This window comes from Rhynchophorus ferrugineus, unplaced genomic scaffold (genome assembly GCF_030347505.1).
Source record: "Rhynchophorus ferrugineus isolate W39M unplaced genomic scaffold, kcgeb_rfMv2 rfM3, whole genome shotgun sequence".
Classification (NCBI taxonomy): domain Eukaryota; kingdom Metazoa; phylum Arthropoda; class Insecta; order Coleoptera; family Curculionidae; genus Rhynchophorus; species Rhynchophorus ferrugineus.
In genome coordinates, this window is record NW_027472582.1 from 50,731,381 (window position 1) to 50,750,953 (window position 19,573).

The 19,573-nt window shown below is 32.8% G+C and overlaps 1 protein-coding gene across 2 annotated transcripts in view; it reads left to right on the forward strand.

Annotated features, from left to right (window-relative positions):
• LOC143193247 (uncharacterized) overlaps window positions 1-19,573 on the forward strand; it is a 327,672-nt gene that overhangs the window by 215,250 nt on the left and 92,849 nt on the right. The gene's annotated exons all lie outside the window — the stretch shown is intronic.

Below are 19,573 nucleotides of genomic sequence, written 5' to 3' on the forward strand. Positions count from 1 at the left end.
AGTTCAGATAGTATTATCAGATCGCAATCGAAATGCTACGGAGAGAACAAGAAAAAGCATAAATTCTGCTACAGAAATGCCTATATTTGTTGGCTATAATTGGCCAAGTTTCTAGTAAAAGCCAAAGTTCAAATGCTCAATATTCCCGCTTGTTTATTTGGCTGTTATTGTGTTCGTTAATGTCAAATAATAAAGGGTTATTTGCGGTTTGATTTTATTTATGAATATTATTTTTGTATAAGTATATAGTAATAATTAATTAATTCAATAAGAGTAATATTCGCAATAATATTCATTACATTTTAAGCCAGAAAAATACACATAAAATAGTAAAGTAAATAAAAGGGTCAAAATATTTTATAGAGCGAACTCTTATTTAATTGTTTATATCATAGTATAATTTACACATAATATTTATATATATATATATATTTTAAAGTCTCCATTTACCAATTATATAAGACAAAACTTTTTATTATAAAGAAGAAGTTTTTGAAAATGTTATAGGAGCATATATTTCATATATGTATAGTGGCAGTATTCCTGAAATTCATAATAACAATATTCACATCTAGTAAATCATATATTAGCAATTGGATCTGTAACACCAATTGAGTCAATTTACTGATTTAAGAAACCATAACATTGATGAATTGTTTTAGTTGGCTTCATCTGCGAACGGTTTAGCTCAATTTATAATAATTAACTTGATACACAACACCGTGTCTGACCTATGTCATTAGCCGCTGAGAATTTAAGAGCTTGTAAACTGACAAGGCATTTATTTCTGGTCATATGATTCACGGCTCCATATTGCTAAATAAGACAAATTGCGTAATTTCGCGTGAATTTATTGCAATGAGACAGGCATTCTAACCCAGCTCGTTTGATATAATTTAATAATTCATCGCTTGAGCTGCGTAAATTGCATTTTAGTTCTTGTTAATGAACGATGATGACTTACTGGTAGCGATTACGCTGTTTCTGTCGATGAAATAATATTTTCGGCCATTTATCGACTGATATATTATTAATTGGCAACATCAGATGAAATATTAAAATATATTTCGGTACAATAACAATTAAAATTACTAGCGCTATTCTTATTGAAGTTTGTTTAATTAATATGTAAAATTTATAATGAAATAAAAACAGAATTCGACTTTTAAAGTTGTGTAATGTGATTTAGTGAAAGTATGCTAAAGGTATTATTTCTATAATTGTTAATAGTCAGCTAATAAAATCGTCATTTTATAAATTTAAAGTTAAGACAATTTTGATAATCTATATTTATCACAAGTTTTAATATTTTTTATGAAATAAATAGCATAACATACCTACACTTTATATTCTACATAATAACCTACATTCACATAAATGTTGTAGTACTAAATCTAATTTTTAAGTAACAAATTTTATTTTTTTGTCATGTATCATTTATCTCAGGCATAAAGATGTTAAGTGAACTAGCAAGCATATTTTATTTAAAAAAAGTAAGTAAGTAAGTAACTTCACTAATTAAAATAGAATATCTAATGACAAATTCTAAAACTGCTAAAATTATACAATTTCTCGTAATTTTACAATAGAGCTTACTTTAAACCAATATAAATAAACTATTTAATATTTTGAGATTATGAAAAAGCATGGTTTCTCGATTATATGAAAAATGTATAGCAGAAGTTTGAAAAAATAGTATATCTACACTGTGAAACTTGTGAACTTTGTGAAAATTCCATTCAAAACAAACAAGGATTTATCTCCCAAGTAACATCTAGTAATTATAGTAAGAAGTCACCGGCTCTCAAATGTTTCGCATAACACCTCCCTTTACAAATATTCGGAATTTAGAATGTGCTGGTCCTAGTCAATTTAAAGAGCTCAAGCTTTTTTTCTTTTTCCAAGATGACCAGCTAGAACCAAATGGTCTTTTGCTGATGTTGCTTCGGGTTCAGGATAGTAAGGTTTTGCGGGCGACAGAGACCTTTGGTTGTATTTGGTCGGATTTGGTATTGTAACTGTCGGGGTTTATCGATGGGTAGGGATTTAATCGGATTGTATCTAATTCGCCTAGTAAGAACCCCACACTGAGCATTGGAAGCGGTATTCGGAGAACTCGTTCGGTGGAACAGAATAGCTTGAGGTTTGCTCGGGTTAATCTGCAGTCGCCAGAAGTTATACCACGCAATCGTCTGGTTGAGTTGGAGCTGGAATCTGTCGCGGATATCGTCGGGATTATAACCAGTGATGTCGTCTGCATACAATGTTGTGTGTGATTGCTTGGGAAGTGAGATATCAGCCATGAATAGGTTGAAGAGGGTTGAAGCTAGTGGAACCACTTGCGGAGATTTTTTTTCAAGAGAAAACTGCATCGCCGATCTTTACTTGAAATCTGTCTTTGAAATATGAGTGGATCCGGAAATTTAGGTCATCCGTTAGAGTTACTTGTGTTGCCTCAAACATTAGGCCGTTGTGCTATGGCACGATCGAAAGCTTTGGAACTTGAAAGATGGCACCAGATTTGCGACCTTTTATAAGTTCCTGATGGATGGTTCAAGAAAGATATGGTGAGTGTATAATGAAGAAAAAAGTGTTGCATTGCTTGAAGAGTTCAATAGTCTGATATATGAACTAGTGTATAAAAGGTAAATCTAATTGTAAGTCTCCCAGACTTCTCTTAAAACGTATACACAAATAAATATTAATATTTTATTTAATGCATTCAAATATTTACAGTCTCTGAAAGAATGTTACTTCAAGGGGATACATTTTCAATTCTATAAATTATTTTTCGATATACTTAATTACAAATTTTTAAGAGGTGGGGAATATGTTAAAAACTTGCTCTTGCTAAAAGCTAAGCAATAAAGGCACCGAAATAGAGCATGCAGAGGGATAGCTCTAGAAAAAAATGTAATTGGAAAAAAGCAAACTAGTAGCCGGGATGGCTAGATGCATTTTAATTAATGCAGATTGGAAAAAGACAAAAAAAGAAGGATAAAGATTGCAACGAAGTTACGAAATAAAATATGGTTCGTAAAATATTATTGATTAAGTAATTATCCTTAATATTTATACTCAATGTATAACAGCAATTATTTAGTGTAATGTAAAAGGGTGTTCATGCAGCAGCACAAAAAATATTTATCCGAACTTATTTTCTGAAACTCCATTATATAAATGTTCCGCATTTATATTGGCTTAAAAACGAAAAGTAAATATTTATAACGTAAAATAAACACATTAATGCCGGCTTGGTGGTGCAGTGGTAAAGGCGATGGGACGGTCCTCCTACTGTTGTGATAGCCGCAGGTTCGAATCCTGCTGGGGCAAGGTCGTAAATTTATCTTTGTGATTGTTTAAAATTTGTGAATGTTCTAGGCAAGAATGTAAAATCCAACAAGGAAAATGATCCCAGTCACGCCAGTAGCCAGGCTGGGTAAGACCGAATGTCTTCTATATATAAACACATTAATATTTTATGTAAAATGCATACTTTCAAATATAATACATATTTCTAAGTGTGATTTTGTCTTATATATATTTTCTATTTAAGGTTTTTTTATAATGCAATGAAACCATGTGTCATTCATGGAAATCTATAAATCGTAGTTCTAATATTTACGTTAATGACAATTGCATTTTAATATTTTAAACTTTTCTATTTTTAAGGCATTTATGTTCACTGAGAAAGTTTCAGTGATGAATGATGGGGTGATAGTCGCTTATCTTATTTTGTGTGATCGGCCTTTGCGGGTACCCAGCAACCGAAACAATTACCAGGAATGGCAATTTTTTTTTGCCAATACTAGTATTTTGACATATCCTACAATCGTTGGAGTTTCACAATAGTTCATCTTTGAAGACGCAAGGCTCCGAATTAGTACCTTCCTTGTTTGTATAGATTATTGCTGTTTTTGCTATACCCAACTTTACGAGATTCATCGAGTAGTGGGTACATTCACTGAATATTCCAGTTTTCTCTCCATAGTTTCAGTCTATTAATTATCTTTTATTGTATTGTATTTTATTTTTATCATTTTACTATCCTAATATTTACTATGTTCTTTTTAATTATATTTAATATTTATTGTACTTATGTATTTATGTATCTTTATATCTCCCGTATTTTTGAAATAACTTTAAATTAAGGATAATAGCTTTTTATGCCTGCAACTGATGCTAATATCAATTTTATCAGTGGATGTGTAGTTATGGATTATTAATAATTTGAAACATATATAAACGTCTCTGATTCGACTACACGGTTCCTGTCGGCTTAAGGTTATAACATCTCTGCCTCTGACTTTTTTTTCTATATGTGTATTGCAAGTTCATCATAGTCGAAAAAAGGAAAAGTGAGTTCACATACTTATTTATGATTTTGATTTTACCCGGCGGAGCTTGCTGACTCTAACGTCAGGATTTCGCGTGTCTCTTCCCTTGATATCATTGCACGTCCAGTATAGCTAATTTTGGAGTAGAAGCGTCGAGTGTATTGCAATTTTATGGCAGCCGGTTCCTTCGTACCATGTGGACATGTCACGCTTCATCCCAATATGTGTATCGTTGTTATCTATTATCGCTATTATCTCTTTTGATTGTCTATCATTATAATCGACTATTAATGTCTAAGATTGTATCAGAGGAGGATATTTAGAGAAAACACACCAAATTTCCAGTATATCGTTTGAGTTTGACGTGTAATGATTACCGTTGACCTAAAAGGATATTCGAGATAAACGCTACAATCGAATAACTAAACTCTACGTTTTTAGATTTTTCGGGTTAGGTACCGCGTAAATTTTGATAAATCTACTTATGGGAATGTTGTTAAAGAGTTAAGCTTTTAAAATATGAAAAAGAACCTATATTGAAATTTTGTGCAGGTCTAGATGTCCAACCTTAAATTCGGGATTCATCTTTTTTAATAATATATAATTAATATTTTATTTCAACATATTTAGATACTATCGGCCTATAAATTAACTTTAAATCATTTGCAATAGATGGAGTTACTGTATAATAGACCACATAGGGTACCTTTGTTATCAATTTCATGTTAAAGCTTCACTGACAGCCTTCACCTTTCAGTATGGTTGATTTCGTCGAAGGGTTAACAAAAAGTTTTACCAATGGGTAGAAAATGGCTGAAATTGAACCGAATTTAATATTATTGCCTCAATATGAAGAAAATGGCGGCTGAAAGCCATCGATTGACGTGTGAATGTTGTGGAAAATATGCTTCATCGATTTGAATATGTGAATGTTAGTGACAAGGTGCAATGATGCAGGTAAGACGTAAGAGGAATATGAATAAATGTTGAATGTAATACTAGGAACCACATTCAATCTTCTGAATAACATAAGAATGATCTAAAAGCTTAGATTTTTTATGTTGTATGAATTGAAGTAGAAGGTATTGATTTAGTAGGTTCAAAGGTGTTTGAACGTTTTGAATTTCTGTTTCAACAGCAAAATTGGAACGGTTTTTTGCATTATATTGTTGCTGGTGATGAAAGGTGGATCCATTACGATAATTGAAAGCATTAAAATTATGGGGAACACTTAGTCGTGGATCAACATCAACGGCAAATGGCTCCAAACTAATGCTATTTGATGAATTAATAATATTTGATGGGATCAAATTGATCCGTGGTATATTACGAGCTGCTAAAACCTAATGAAACCATTAATGGTGATAATGATATCGTCTAAAATTAACCTGTTTAAGCCAATCACTGCACGAAAAACGACCAGAACAAGAGCAAATACTCAACAACATTATATTTAGAATGGCAGCATTCGACTACATATTGCAAAATCGTTAAAAACATACTTGCAAATATTAATATGAGAAGTGCTAACTTACCCGCCGTATTTTCTGCACCTTGCTTCTTCTTGTTCTTGTTTACTATTTTTTCCGACATATAAGTCGCAACCTGTCTGAGCAGCGTTTCACTGCCTATGATGCTACTAAAATATAGGTCGATGCGTAGATGCTCAAAGCTAGAGTTTTTCACAATAGAGCTTCAAAAATCTCTTAAAACTAATTCATAAATATATATAGATCGTAATGATAATATATTAAACTCTATTGACCAACTATGGTTGAAAATATATTTTAATAAAGAACACACCATTTACCCACGAAGAACGTAATCATCGAGGATTTTCTCGACGCCCCTCTTTATTTACTCAACGTTCAATTTAAGGTTCGAAACAATTTTGTTTTGCTTTAATCTTTACCAGAGGACGCGCAAAGACTAAGGTTACAGTTGAATGTACCCAATCGAGACGCGAAACCTAATTTGTTTGCCGTTCATCAGCAGGAATTTCGATCAATATAAATATATAAACAAAGAACCGTATCTTTCGATAACTTTATTATAATTAGGCTTTAATTTGGGAATAGTTTTTCAAGAGGCGGCATTCCTCGACGGCATAGTATTCCGAACGTTTAGCGTGATATTTTCAAGGAGGGACGGGTGGTTGCGAAGCCGCGTATCGATTTCGTTTCGGACGCCATCAAAAACAAGCCGTGCTTCAAAATTCAAACGGGATTTGTATTAATCAGGGCCCCTGAACACGCAAATTAGACGAGCAGAATTCCGACGATCTGTTCACACCTGAACTAAAGTTTTACTTATTTAACTTAGCTATCCCGTAACTTTTGAAGGGTAATTTGTTAAGCTTGGACGTAGTTGTATACAAAGTATGTAGTGGAATTAGACTTTTTTCTAGTTGTTTATGGAAATTCTGCTTTTGATAAAGTAAATGAAGTTTTCATAAAAAAATTCTGGTATCTGGTTATTACGATTTCTTTCAACTAACCGGAATAAACTTACTTATCAAGGCAAGAAACAGATTAAGGATAGATAAATAACTGTACTGCAGTTACTCGAAGGATGCAGGTCATTAAAAGTATATTGAAGTTGCTCCAAATATCTAGCCATAAACTATTAAAATTAGGAATCCATGTCTCTTGTCGGTGTACTAAAAGCACAAGCATCGTTGTTCAAAATTCATATCTACTAAAGGCGGATTATAGTGGTACTCTTGCTAAACAACGTGCATAGTAAATACTCGCAAATAATTTAACTCCAACTGTAGAATCTTGAGAGGGGACATACCAATCGCCACGCACATACCTTTGGTCTTTTCTTCAGAAGGGAGGTGTTACTTAGCTAGACCAATACGGTGCTTAATAATCTGAAAAATTGGAGTGGTGGCGAACCAGCAGTGTTGTTTGCACAGTAGACTTAATAAGTCCTCAATTGTTTCTATTAGATTAAAATAAGCAAATATAATAAACGTTTATATTTTTAAAACTCTCTGCAAGTTTCATAATTTTTGTTAACAACTATGTAACATAAACAACATAAACTATGTAACATTTTACAGTTTGTTTGCTTCTTGAAAACACTATGTGCATGTAAACAATATAACGCGTATATATTGCTCAGTTTACCAGATGATTCCAAATTAATATCCTGACAACACCAAAGGTGAAGTTCTTACTAACAGGTCAATTGTAAAGTCCCCGGTCTACGATAGTAAAACACATTTTTTTGGCTAAATTAGTTTTTTTTTTATTCAACATAATTCCCTTCAAGGGTGATACACTGATTATAGGGAGCTTCCTTATCTTAACTATTTTTGTAGTACGATTTTTCCTTTGCTTCAAAATAGACCTCAGTTTCGCCGATCACTTCTTCACTCGACGAAAATTTCTCCTCAGCGAGCATTTTTTTGAGGTCTGAGAACAGAATATAGTTGGTGGATGCCAGATATGGAGAATACGGTGGATTAGGAAGTAATTCGAAGCCCAATTCATGGATTTTTGCCACCGTTTTTACTGACTTGTGACACGGTGCATTGTCTTGGTGAAGCGGCACTTTCTTTTTCTTCAAACTCGGCCGATTTTCGGCGATTTAGCCCAAAAGGGCCCAATAATGCTATGTAATAGTCGCTGTTGATGGTCCTTCTTTTTTCAAGGTAGTTAAAGTGCATCCCAAAATGCAGACGCCATAACCTTGCCAGCCGACTGAAGCCCAAATGCTGCAATATTCCAAGATGATAATGCGCCCATATATACAACCGAAAAGATTTAGACTTGGTTTGAGGAGCATTATAGTAGCACCAAACATCTATGGCCTGCTCAATTGCCGGACCTCCACATAACGGAACAGTAATGGGGAGCTTTAGAAAAGTAGACTTCCAAGATCTCCAACATCACTTATAAAATTGGCCGATATTTTTGTACAAGAATTTGACAATATTCCATTGGAGATAACTCAGATACCTTACGAATATATTCCACGATGAATTTCAGCTGTTTTAAAAGTAAATGATGGCTCAACAACTTATGTATAACCTCTGTGTAACAAATCAATAAGTTTGTCAAATGAAACCAGTTTCTGAAATTAAATATAAAAAATTTCTGCATTATAAAAATGGGTTAATAGAAGTTAAGATATTCTCAATTCAAATTAGCAAAATTTATCTTTCAATATATAAATACCATAATTATTTTTCCAGTATATCCACAAACTATCTATCAAACTATATCTATTAGATAAATAAGCCTGAAACCATTCCTGCTTTAAATATCTATATTATAACGTTTCTTTATTGCTATAGCTATATTTTAATGACTAGAGTCACACGATGAATGTTTCGACTGACGAAGAGAGATCTTAACGAAACTTTATAATCATAACCCACAGGGTTTGGCAACTCCGCCAGCGATCGACACACGGGATAAGTTTAACCAAAATTAATCACCTACAAGATCCTTTAATCCTTTAAAAAGTGGAACAATTTTGTGTTTCTTTAAATCATAATGAGTTATTCGCATGAAATATTATATATTAAAAAGACACTAAATGTCAAGTTAAATTCTTGTTGAGTAACTTACACCCCTTTTTTTACATTATAGTATATATTGAGTAAAGGAGAAAAATTAATTGTTCTATAGTTTTTAAATAATATTGAATCGGCAGAATCTTTTGTATCGTTGACAAAAAAAGTTTCAACTTTTTCCGTAAAATAAAATAGTTTAAAAGTAAATGTTTCTGTTATAAACATTTTACACGTTTCATATCTTAAAATACAGTAACAGTTAAGTGGTGGTAAATACATATATTTCGTACTACATACTTTACAACTTATTATATATAGGGGGTCATATAAAAAGGCATTAATAACCATTAATCGAACCATGGGAAAAATATGGACGTCATTTCTATTATTAACTCTAATCTTAATGGCATCCCAAAGTTCTTAAACATTTGATATAAAGGTCTATTAAAAGAAAATGTTATATATTTTGGATCCGATAAAGGTTTATTGAAAAAAAAATCTTTTGTATTTTTTTAATTATTCAAAAGGAAGCAATTAAAACAAAGGTAATATTAAAGAATTTTAAATATATCTGACTAATGAAATAACTTATATTATTAATATTTAATAATACTTGCACGGCGCTTTCTACAAGCAATACGTCCATTGTAACTCTTGATCTGAGTCAGATAATATACAGTTCAGGGATTGATCGGATCGTTCTTATATGGTCTAGCACAGCATATTTATGAAGATACCAAACAACTAGATAATCAAATTGAAAAGCCAAATTTTAGTTCGAATTTCATTCCATCAGAATAAATATAAAATAAAATAATAATTTAAAAAAACCTTTAATATATAAAAGAATTTCAATGTGTCAAAACTAACCCAGTTACGTGCTAGCTGTTAAATATTTTAAATGTAACCTCACTTAAGGCTAGTCTGCCAGATCAACCACATTGAATTCGTACATGTTTCGTTATGCCATATTTTCTTCTGAATTTAAATATTACAATGCTGCTCCAGATGCAAGCCTGTGGTTGTATATGATAAAATTGTTATGTTCTTTTCATTTCAACTCTATGTATATATATATATATATATATATATATTTATATATATATATATATTATATATATTATATATATATATATATATATATATATTATATATATTATATATATATATATATATATTATATATATTATATTATATATATATATATATATATATATATATATATATATATATTATAAAAATCTAAAATAATTTATAAAAATATAAAGATAACGCCAATTGCAACTATTGATAAAACGTTTTTAATGGTAAACAGTACTAATTGATATGTATTAATGGGCCTAAAATGTTATGAAAAATGATGTTTTGGAAAAATGATTCTCTAATATTTGGTATATATACTATTATATATTTTGACCAGCAATATTAAGCAATATTGCGAAGCATCAAAGTAAAAAACTGTTCAACAGCCTAATCTAGCTACTAAATGCGGTGGTTCTAACATGTGTTTGGATAAAAGCATCCATTCATCATTTAGCATTATAGAGTTATTCGAAGAATTGAGATTAGAAACTAATCATTAGGCAATTAAAATCAGGTTTTTGTTATTCATTACATTTGTTGTTTGATTTTAATAAATCTGCTACCAAAGCCCATGAAACACTTTTAGAAGCTTATGTTGATGCTGCTTCGTCTGGGGGTTGTCGTTGAATTGAATTTCAAGAATTGTCGGACCAATGCGTAGTCAGGCTGCCTAAAATATTGCGTTGCTTATATTTAGACGTTTAGGTAGGATTAGAAAGTTTTAAAAGAAGGGCATATGACTACCACACTAGTTGATTGAACTTGCTATTTCAAAATATTTACCTAACCATTTATCACTAATTCCATATGTTCTATTTTCAAATATAAGTCCGTTTATTGTTTTCTTTGGTTAGTTTAAAGTTGATAGGAACAGATTTGAATTTATTTTATTTAATTTGCCCTTTAGTTATCTATTATTTCACTGCAAGCCAGTATTTTGTGCTTGTTTTTGTCCATTATTAGAAGAGCTGTATCATTCAAGAATGTAGCCTATCGTAACTCCCACTTTTCTAGTAGGAAAGGAAATTTTTGCGCAAATATAGATAAAAATAGAAATATATGCATGGTTTAATTATATAAGTAGATAATTAATTATGTAAGTCTTTTTAATTATGTTGTCATATCTATCAGTATGTTCCTATTAGAGATATTTTAGAAATATTGTGTCTATTTTTTATGGATAGGTTCTTACATCATTTATGTATTACATGGCACATATATTTGAAGAATTTCTTAACATTTCTAGCATAATTTCCTATAAATTTATTATTATTCCATTATAAGTAGTTATACAGGTAACTCGCGCCATATATATTTGCAATTTATAATAATCATCAACCAAACTTAGCTTCAGTTTCTAGAATGGGATTTTATATTTACAGACGGACTAGTTAGAGTATATTATTTTCGTATACTCATAAAAAATTTTAGTTAACAAATCAGTGATAAATATTCTACTAGTTAGTATTATGGGTTGTAATAATATTGTTCTGCTTTGTATAAAATTACATTAAAAATCAACTATTTCTTAAAAAAATCAGATTGCTGAATAGCTAAAATAATTTTAATTCCATTTGTATTTCTACTAGAGACATTCTTATTGCAAGGTATGCTTATTGCATTGCATTGCGAGGCATGCGAACTTCCCTTTTCTCTTTATGCATAAATTTGATTTCTAGACAAATATTTCAAAAATGTAATTACTACTCAAGAAAAAGTAATTTAATGTTGTAGCGACCTCGAGGCATGTCGAATTTTACATCGTGGAATAATGGTCAACAAAAAAACAGAAATATAACCCCAGATGTTGAACACGGACGGGGTGCAAGCAGAATACTTTATATCGTTCACGAATATTTGAGTATGAAAAAGCTCTGTACAAAACGCGATCTCACTTTTGACCAAAGACAACGACAAGTTGATAATTCGGGGCAGTGTTTGAAGATGATCAAACGTAATAATCCCGAGGTTTTGCATCGATATGTTACAATAGACAAAACATGGCTCCATCATTTCACTCCGAGGTCCAATCGACAGTCATCCGACTTCACACGATGAACCCGCTCCAAAAAGCGTGGGAAAACGCAACAGTCGGAGTGGAGTCTGTATACTGGGATGCGCAGGGAATAATTTTCAGTGCTGCTTCACCAAGACAATGCACCGTGTCACAAGTCAGTGAAAACGATGGCAAAGATCCATGAATTGGGCTTTGAATTGCTTCCTCATCCACCATATTCTTCAGATTTGGCCGCCAGCGTCTATTTCCTGTTCTTAGATCTCAAAAGGATGCTCGCTGGGAAGAAATTTTCGTCGAATGAAGAGGTGATCGACCAAACTGAGGCCTATTTTGAAGATAAGGACAAATCGTATTACAAAATGGTATTGAAAAGTTGGAGGGTCGCTATAATCAGTGTATCACCCTTGAAGGGAATTATTTTGAATAAAAAATTAATTATTTGACTATAGTAGGCCGGAAACTTTTCAATTGACCTGTTATATCAAATATTAGGGAATAACGACTAGTTTTGAGCAAAGGTTTTTGAGAACTTTTTGAACACTGATAATGGAAAGACTTGCCTGACACTGACACTGATAATTGGAAAGTGACACTGACACTGATAATTGGAAAGAATGATGGATACATTGGTCAGGTTCGGTTAATCATTCGTTTCATTTCCCCGTGGAAGATGAGCGAACCAGAGCTGTTTCTGAACGGAGATTGTTAGCAAACTCCGCAAAGATATTCTCAGTTATTAGAAGCTACTCATTTCATATCAATTTTGGTACAAGTAAAATAAAAGATGGATATCGTCTACTATATGAATTATGAAAGATATTCTCACTTATTAGAAGCTACTCATTTCACATCGATTTTGGTATAAGTAAAATAAAAAATGGATATCGTTTACTATATGAATTATGAATGAGGTTTGATTGAACTCTTGAATTTCATCTACTTGGAATACATGTTAACCGAAAGATGGACTAAAGTTCTGGAGAATGGCGGACAGTATTTATTGAAATAAATATCCTGTGTATCCTTAATTAGTTTTAGTAAGCATATTAACAAGTGTCTAATTCAAAGTAATCTATACTTAATTAGCCAGTGTTGGCTTTTGTTAATGATCGAACAAACTGCAAACTAAAAAGGTTCTAATGCAATAACGGCATAGGGTTTTCAAATATCGCTGACATAATGGTAATTGTTTTGGATTTGCATAAATGGCATATTCATATTTCAGACGGTGTACCATAGAGAGGATATAAATTAACGTCATATTAATGTATATTTCTGAAAAAAATCTTGCCGTTGCACGCCATTTAATAATTTCGCTCGGACACGAATTAAACACCTACCATAATTTAAATAGCGAAATTGCTCTAATGTAATAAAGAATTTTTAGCATACTGCACCCGAGCGCACATGTCCGGCTCATTTATTATCTAGCCAAAACCTTCGCTGACATATTTGCATGTCACTTCAGAGAACGTTATTACATTTTATTAAATTAATATGGAGCAAGTAAAAGCGTTGTACTCTTTCGCATTTTCATAAAAATTAGAAGGATACAAGAAAGGCTTACGGTTTAATTATTTTAATAAATTAAATTCCGAGCTCACGCCTTATTATGCTTATTAGGGTCACCATTTGCATCAGGAAGGGCACTTGTTGATTACACAATCCACCAGGGTATTTCTCAGCATAAATATTACAAAAAAGGTCAACACGCTTGCCATGTGACATGGAAATTTTTCATGATCATATATGTCTTGAATTAATTAAGTCAGAATTTGTTAACTCAATCTATTTTATCGTAAATTTTCAATATTTTTAGTAACTCTATAACGCCTTTGAAATATTAAATATTGACCCTAAATTATTCTATATAGGAGCTCCATCATCCGTCTACCTAGTTTAAAGATATTGTGCTTTGAAAATGAAGGCAACACAAGGGAAAATGTCAGACAGGCTCATCAATATTTCTGTGGTACCTACAGGGTTGAATGATTAAACTTCAGTATCGCAGTTGGTTGGTCAATTGTTATTGTTTGTTTGGAGAATACCCAATACATACTATACCATCAACATAGACCAAGCAAAATTAATGGAAACTGAGAGACCGAAGAAAACTGAATTTCCAAAACAATAAGGCTCAGTCAAGAATCATCATAAAACTAATAACCAAACCTAACTAAATGTCGAACCAAACAAGTAAAATATTAAACAAATAATAAAACTGAGTATTGATAAAATTTTAAATTGAAGCTCCGTAACAGGTAAAATTATATTTTAAAATATGAAAATATAAATCATTTATTTGTGGAAATCAGACAATTTGGACAATTCTTAAGCCAAGGACACATCGCTCCATAAATAAGGCCAGCCATGTCATGTTAATTTTTAATAACTGTTTAAAATTCTTTTATTTAATAATATTGTTAAAACCTGGGAGACATTGGACCTTCACAGAAATCAATCTGCAGCCTATTTAGCTTTGTTTCTCAATATATTTATCCTAAAGAAGTAGCAGGAAGGGAGAAGTCCTTTTTAATAGGCAAAAGCTTAATAGCCTCCTCCAGCAAGTCCTACTAAAGCGGCAGAAGGCTGTTTATTTTAACAGTTCAACTGAAAAGTTTCCGGCCTACTATAGTAAAATAATTAATTTTTTATACAACATAATTCCCTTCCCTCCACTGATTATAGCGACCCTCCAACTTTTCGATACCATTTTTGTAGTACGATTTGTCCTTAACTTCAAAATAAGCCTCAGTTTCCTCGATCACTTGTTCATTCGACGAAAATTTCTTCCCAGTGAGCATCCTTTTGAGATCTGAAAACAGGAAATAGACGCTGGCGGCCAGATCTGGAGAATATGGTGGATGAGGAAGCAACTCGAAGGCCAATTTATGGATCTTTGCCATCGTTTTCACTGACTTGTGACACGGCGCATTGTCTTGGTGAAGCAGCACTTTCTTTTTTTCCAAATGCGGCCGCTCCATAAATACAAGGACACATCGCACACATCGCTCCATAAATAAGGCCAGCCATGTCATGTTAATTTTTAATAATTGTTTAAAATTATTTAACCTAATAATATTGTTAAAATCTGGGAGACATTGGACCTTAACAGAAATCAATCTGCAGCCTATTTAGCTTTGTTTCTTAATATATTTACCCTAAAGAAATAGCAGGAAGGGAAAAGTCCTTTTTAATAGGCAAAAGCTTAATAGCCTCCTCCAGCAGGTCCTACTAAAGCGGCAGAAGGCTGTTTATTTTAACAGTTCAATTGAAAAGTTTCCGGCCTACTATGTAAAATGCAAGGGTGATACACTGATTATAGCGACCCTCCAACTTTTCGATACCATTTTTGTAGTACGATTTGTCTTTATCTTCAAAATAGGCCTCAGTTTCGTCGATCACCTTTTCATTCGACGAAAATTTCTTCCCAGCGAGTATCCTTTTGAGATCTGAAAACAGGAAATAGACGCTGGCGGCCAGATCTGGAGAATATGATGGATGAGGAAGCAACTCGAAGGCCAATTCATGGATCTTTGCCATCGTTTTCACTGACTTGTGAAAGGGTGCATTGTCTTGGTGAAGCAGCACTTTCTTTTTTTCCAAATGCGGCCGCTCCATAAATACAAGGACACATCGCACACATCGCTCCATAAATAAGGCCAGCCATGTCATGTTAATTTTTAATAATTGTTTAAAATTATTTAACCTAATAATATTGTTAAAACCTGGGAGACATTGGACCTTCACAGAAATCAATCTGCAGCCTATTTAGCTTTGTTTCTTAATATATTTACCCTAAAGAAATAGCAGGAAGGGAAAAGTCCTTTTTAATAGGCAAAAGCTTAATAGCCTCCTCCAGCAGGTCCTACTAAAGCGGCAGGAGGCTGTCCGGCTTGACTCATAGATGGCGCTACTGGAAACCATATGTTTTCTTAGTTAGCTGTAACTCTCAAAAGGTGCCTGTATAAATTTGACAGCTGTCGGATCTTTAGTTTGTGAATTATAGCATTTTGAGTGAAGCAACTTCTGTCGTAAAAATTGATAAAAAATGGAATTTCGCATGTTGATAAAATCTTGCTTTCTGAAGGGAAAACATACAGTTGAAGCAAAAACTTAGCTTGATGTCAAGTTTCCGGACACTGCTCCAGGAAAATCAACCATCAAGGATTGGTATGCTGTGTTTAGACGTGGTAAAATGAGCACCGAAGACGATGGACGCAGTGGACGCCCAAAAGAGGTTGTTACTGACGAAAACATTTTAAAAATCCACAAAATGATTTTGAATGACTGTAAATTGAAACTGAAAGAAATAGCAGACACTCTAAAGAAATCAACTGAACGTGTACATCATATCATTCACGAATATTAGGGTATGAGAAATCTCTGTGCAAAGTGGGTGCGCGAGCTCACTTTGGACCAAAAACAACGGCGAGTTGATGATTCGGAGCAGTGTTTGAATCAAGCGTAATAAACCCGAGTTTTTGCATCGATATGTGACAATGGATAAAACATGGCTCCATCATTTCACTCCGAAGTCCACTCGACAGTCATCCGAGTGGAACTATTTCCTGTTCTCATATCTCAAAAGAATGCACGCGGGGAAGAAATTTTTGTCGAATGAAGAGGTGATCGGAGAAACTGTGGCCTATTTTGAAATATAGGACAAGATATACTACAAAAATGTTATCGAAAAGTTGGAGGGTCGCTATAATCAGTGCATTACCCTTGAAGGGAATAAAAAAAACTAATTTTGCCAAAAAATGTGTTTTTCTATAAAAGGAGAAATTGAGTAATATAATTTATTTATAATTTGTTGATTATTTGTAATACGAGTACCGTTCTAGGAAAGCCCTTGTAGCTAGGGATCCAGAGGAATGCGATGTTGTTTTACGGAACATTATCGCTGTATAATTCTGTATAATTCAATAACTTATACCACTAGCAAATGTGATGAAAATACATCATCGGTGGCTTGAAGGAAATTTCGTCAATCAGAGCTTATATGGTTAAAGTTTTATAATGGTTATTAGGTGATATTATAAGGTCTGGGGTCTTCTTGTATTGCGAGTGTTTTAGCTGCAAGAATACTAGAAATAGAAGGCAGACTAAAGACTTTATTGGGATCACAAATTCGGTACTTTGATAGGATATAAAGAAATAATTTCTGAACCTAAATGTTGTGTACCATAAGACGCTAATATCCAATTAATTGACATTGACACATGATATTTATTGAATATTGCTTAAGAAATATGATTCATGTGTATATGATCGACGAAATATATTCAGCTGGGGTAATGATTCTTATTTTTTCTTTCTTAATTCTTATTTTCTCTAGGTGTCAGTCCCATTCTTCGATATTTAGGTCTGACATCTGACAAGTATTTGATGTCTTGGACGGTATCTGATTCTAACAAAAAACGAAGACGGATGATTGTAAATGTGGAATGATAATATCTGAAGAGGTAAATTATTAAGCGATGGTATCAAGACATTTCAGCAATCTATTGGCATCAGAGTTCAAACGTTACGTATCCGACTTGGTGGCGCAGTGGTAAAGGCCATGGGATGGTCCTCCAACTGTTGTGATAGCCGGGGGTTCGAAACCTGCTGGGGCACGGTCGTAAATTTAGGTTTGAAATTTGTGAATTTTCTAAGCAAGAGTATAATATCCGGCAAGGAAAATGATCCCAGTCACGCCAGTAACCAGGCTGGGTAAGACCGGATGTCTGCGATCATTTCTAAAGTTGGTCACTGGCCAGTCGGTAAGCTTAATGCTGAGGATTGTGGTCCGAGGCTCACGTTAAAGTTTAGGCCCAGTTCCGATAAACCCATAGTTGGTAAAAGGAGACCTTAAAATATATATAAAAAGAACGTTACATCATCAACAAAAGTACAAATGTTGACATTCGGATTTACAGTGTCGCAAATTTATAATATAGTTATATATTAAGAAGTTTCTGGCAATGCTGAATTGTGTAAGGCTAAGAATAGAACCTTGAAAAACAGCATTATCTTCTATATACGTAGGACCTTGCAATGGATATTCAATGTGCGATTGGTAAATGTAATGTGCGGAAATTGAATTTTTAATAAAATAAAAAATATTTACACTTTGTGTAAGTGTAGTTGTTTAAAAATTATCTTCAGGTTATATCGAATGACTTTTCTATGTCTAGGAAAACTGCAAACTTTAAAAAGCTTTTCCAATTGAATACATTGACATAATCATGCCGTATAAGTATTGAAACTAATACTTCAAATGTTTTCACAGGTAGATTTTCGTCTTTATAAAAACAATAATGAAGTTGAAAAGGTAAAAGCTAATAAAATAAACTTACTAAGGTTGGTTATGGTTGGCTATGGTTAATAGTGTTTAGTATAGTTATATTATGTAAAACCAATATTTAATTTTATAATGATTTAACTATCTGCGATATCAACATTATTTGTGAAACTGCAGTTAAAACGTTTTTTACAATATATATAAATACCAGATTTTCAGTTTGAATTTCGGAATCACCATTCGACAATCGACCAAGTGCACAGAATAACAGTTGTTGTTACAGTAATAACACTAACGGTTGTTGAAAATACATTCGAAGAAAAGAAATACTGCCCTGTACGTCTCACAAGCTTTTGACCAGATATGGCATTTGGGATTAATCAACAAAATGAGCTAATTGTTACCGCGGAATTATTGTTGGCTGCAGGAATCATATGTTTTCGATAGAAAATTTAGAGTCTCGCATTAAGTGGCATTCCCAACACTTACACCTATTTCGGCTGGATGGAGAAATGTATCCCTGCCTAAGGTTATAGAAAAAGTATAAGTAGCGGTCAACAAGATCTATAAATGGACTAAAGACTGGAAAATAGAACTTAATAGCTTTAAACCTGTGCATGTTAATATTGCGTTGCAGCGAAATGATAAAAATCTAATTATATCACTTGATGGATGTCCGATTCCTTAGGTAGAATGAGCTAAATACCTTGGAATATATCTCCATGGTAGGTTAAATTGGAAACATCATGTTAGACAAAAAGCAAAACAGATTAGACTCAAAGTCAAACAACTATACTGGTTATTCAAAAGATACTCTTAACTTGACCTAAAATCAAATAGATTGGTTTATCCGTCAGTCATAAAGCCTATTTGGACTTATGGGGTGCAAATATGGGGTTGCACTAAGACATAAAACTAACTAGTAATCCAATACAAACAAAACAAAGTTCTACGATTAATTAAATGGATACACGAATAAAACCAAGATTTCGCCGTAAGACATGAAATAAGGTTGCTAACTGATAGCAACGAGGAAGCAGTACAGCTACTAGGCAGCACGCAGGAAATCAGAAGATTGAAGCGAACCAAACCTATTTAGTGTTTGTTTAGTGTATAAGTATATTAATAACTTCAGCTTAAGTAATTAAGCAAAGGAAAGCAAAACAGATTAAGCAAATCTAATATAAGATATAATTATATATAAAAAAATTAACTATAATACAGTTTACTTTAATATCGCTATACTATATCGATTTCGCATGCGATCTTATTTTAGATATTATTAAATTATTGGTTGATCGAAATTATCTATTAATTAA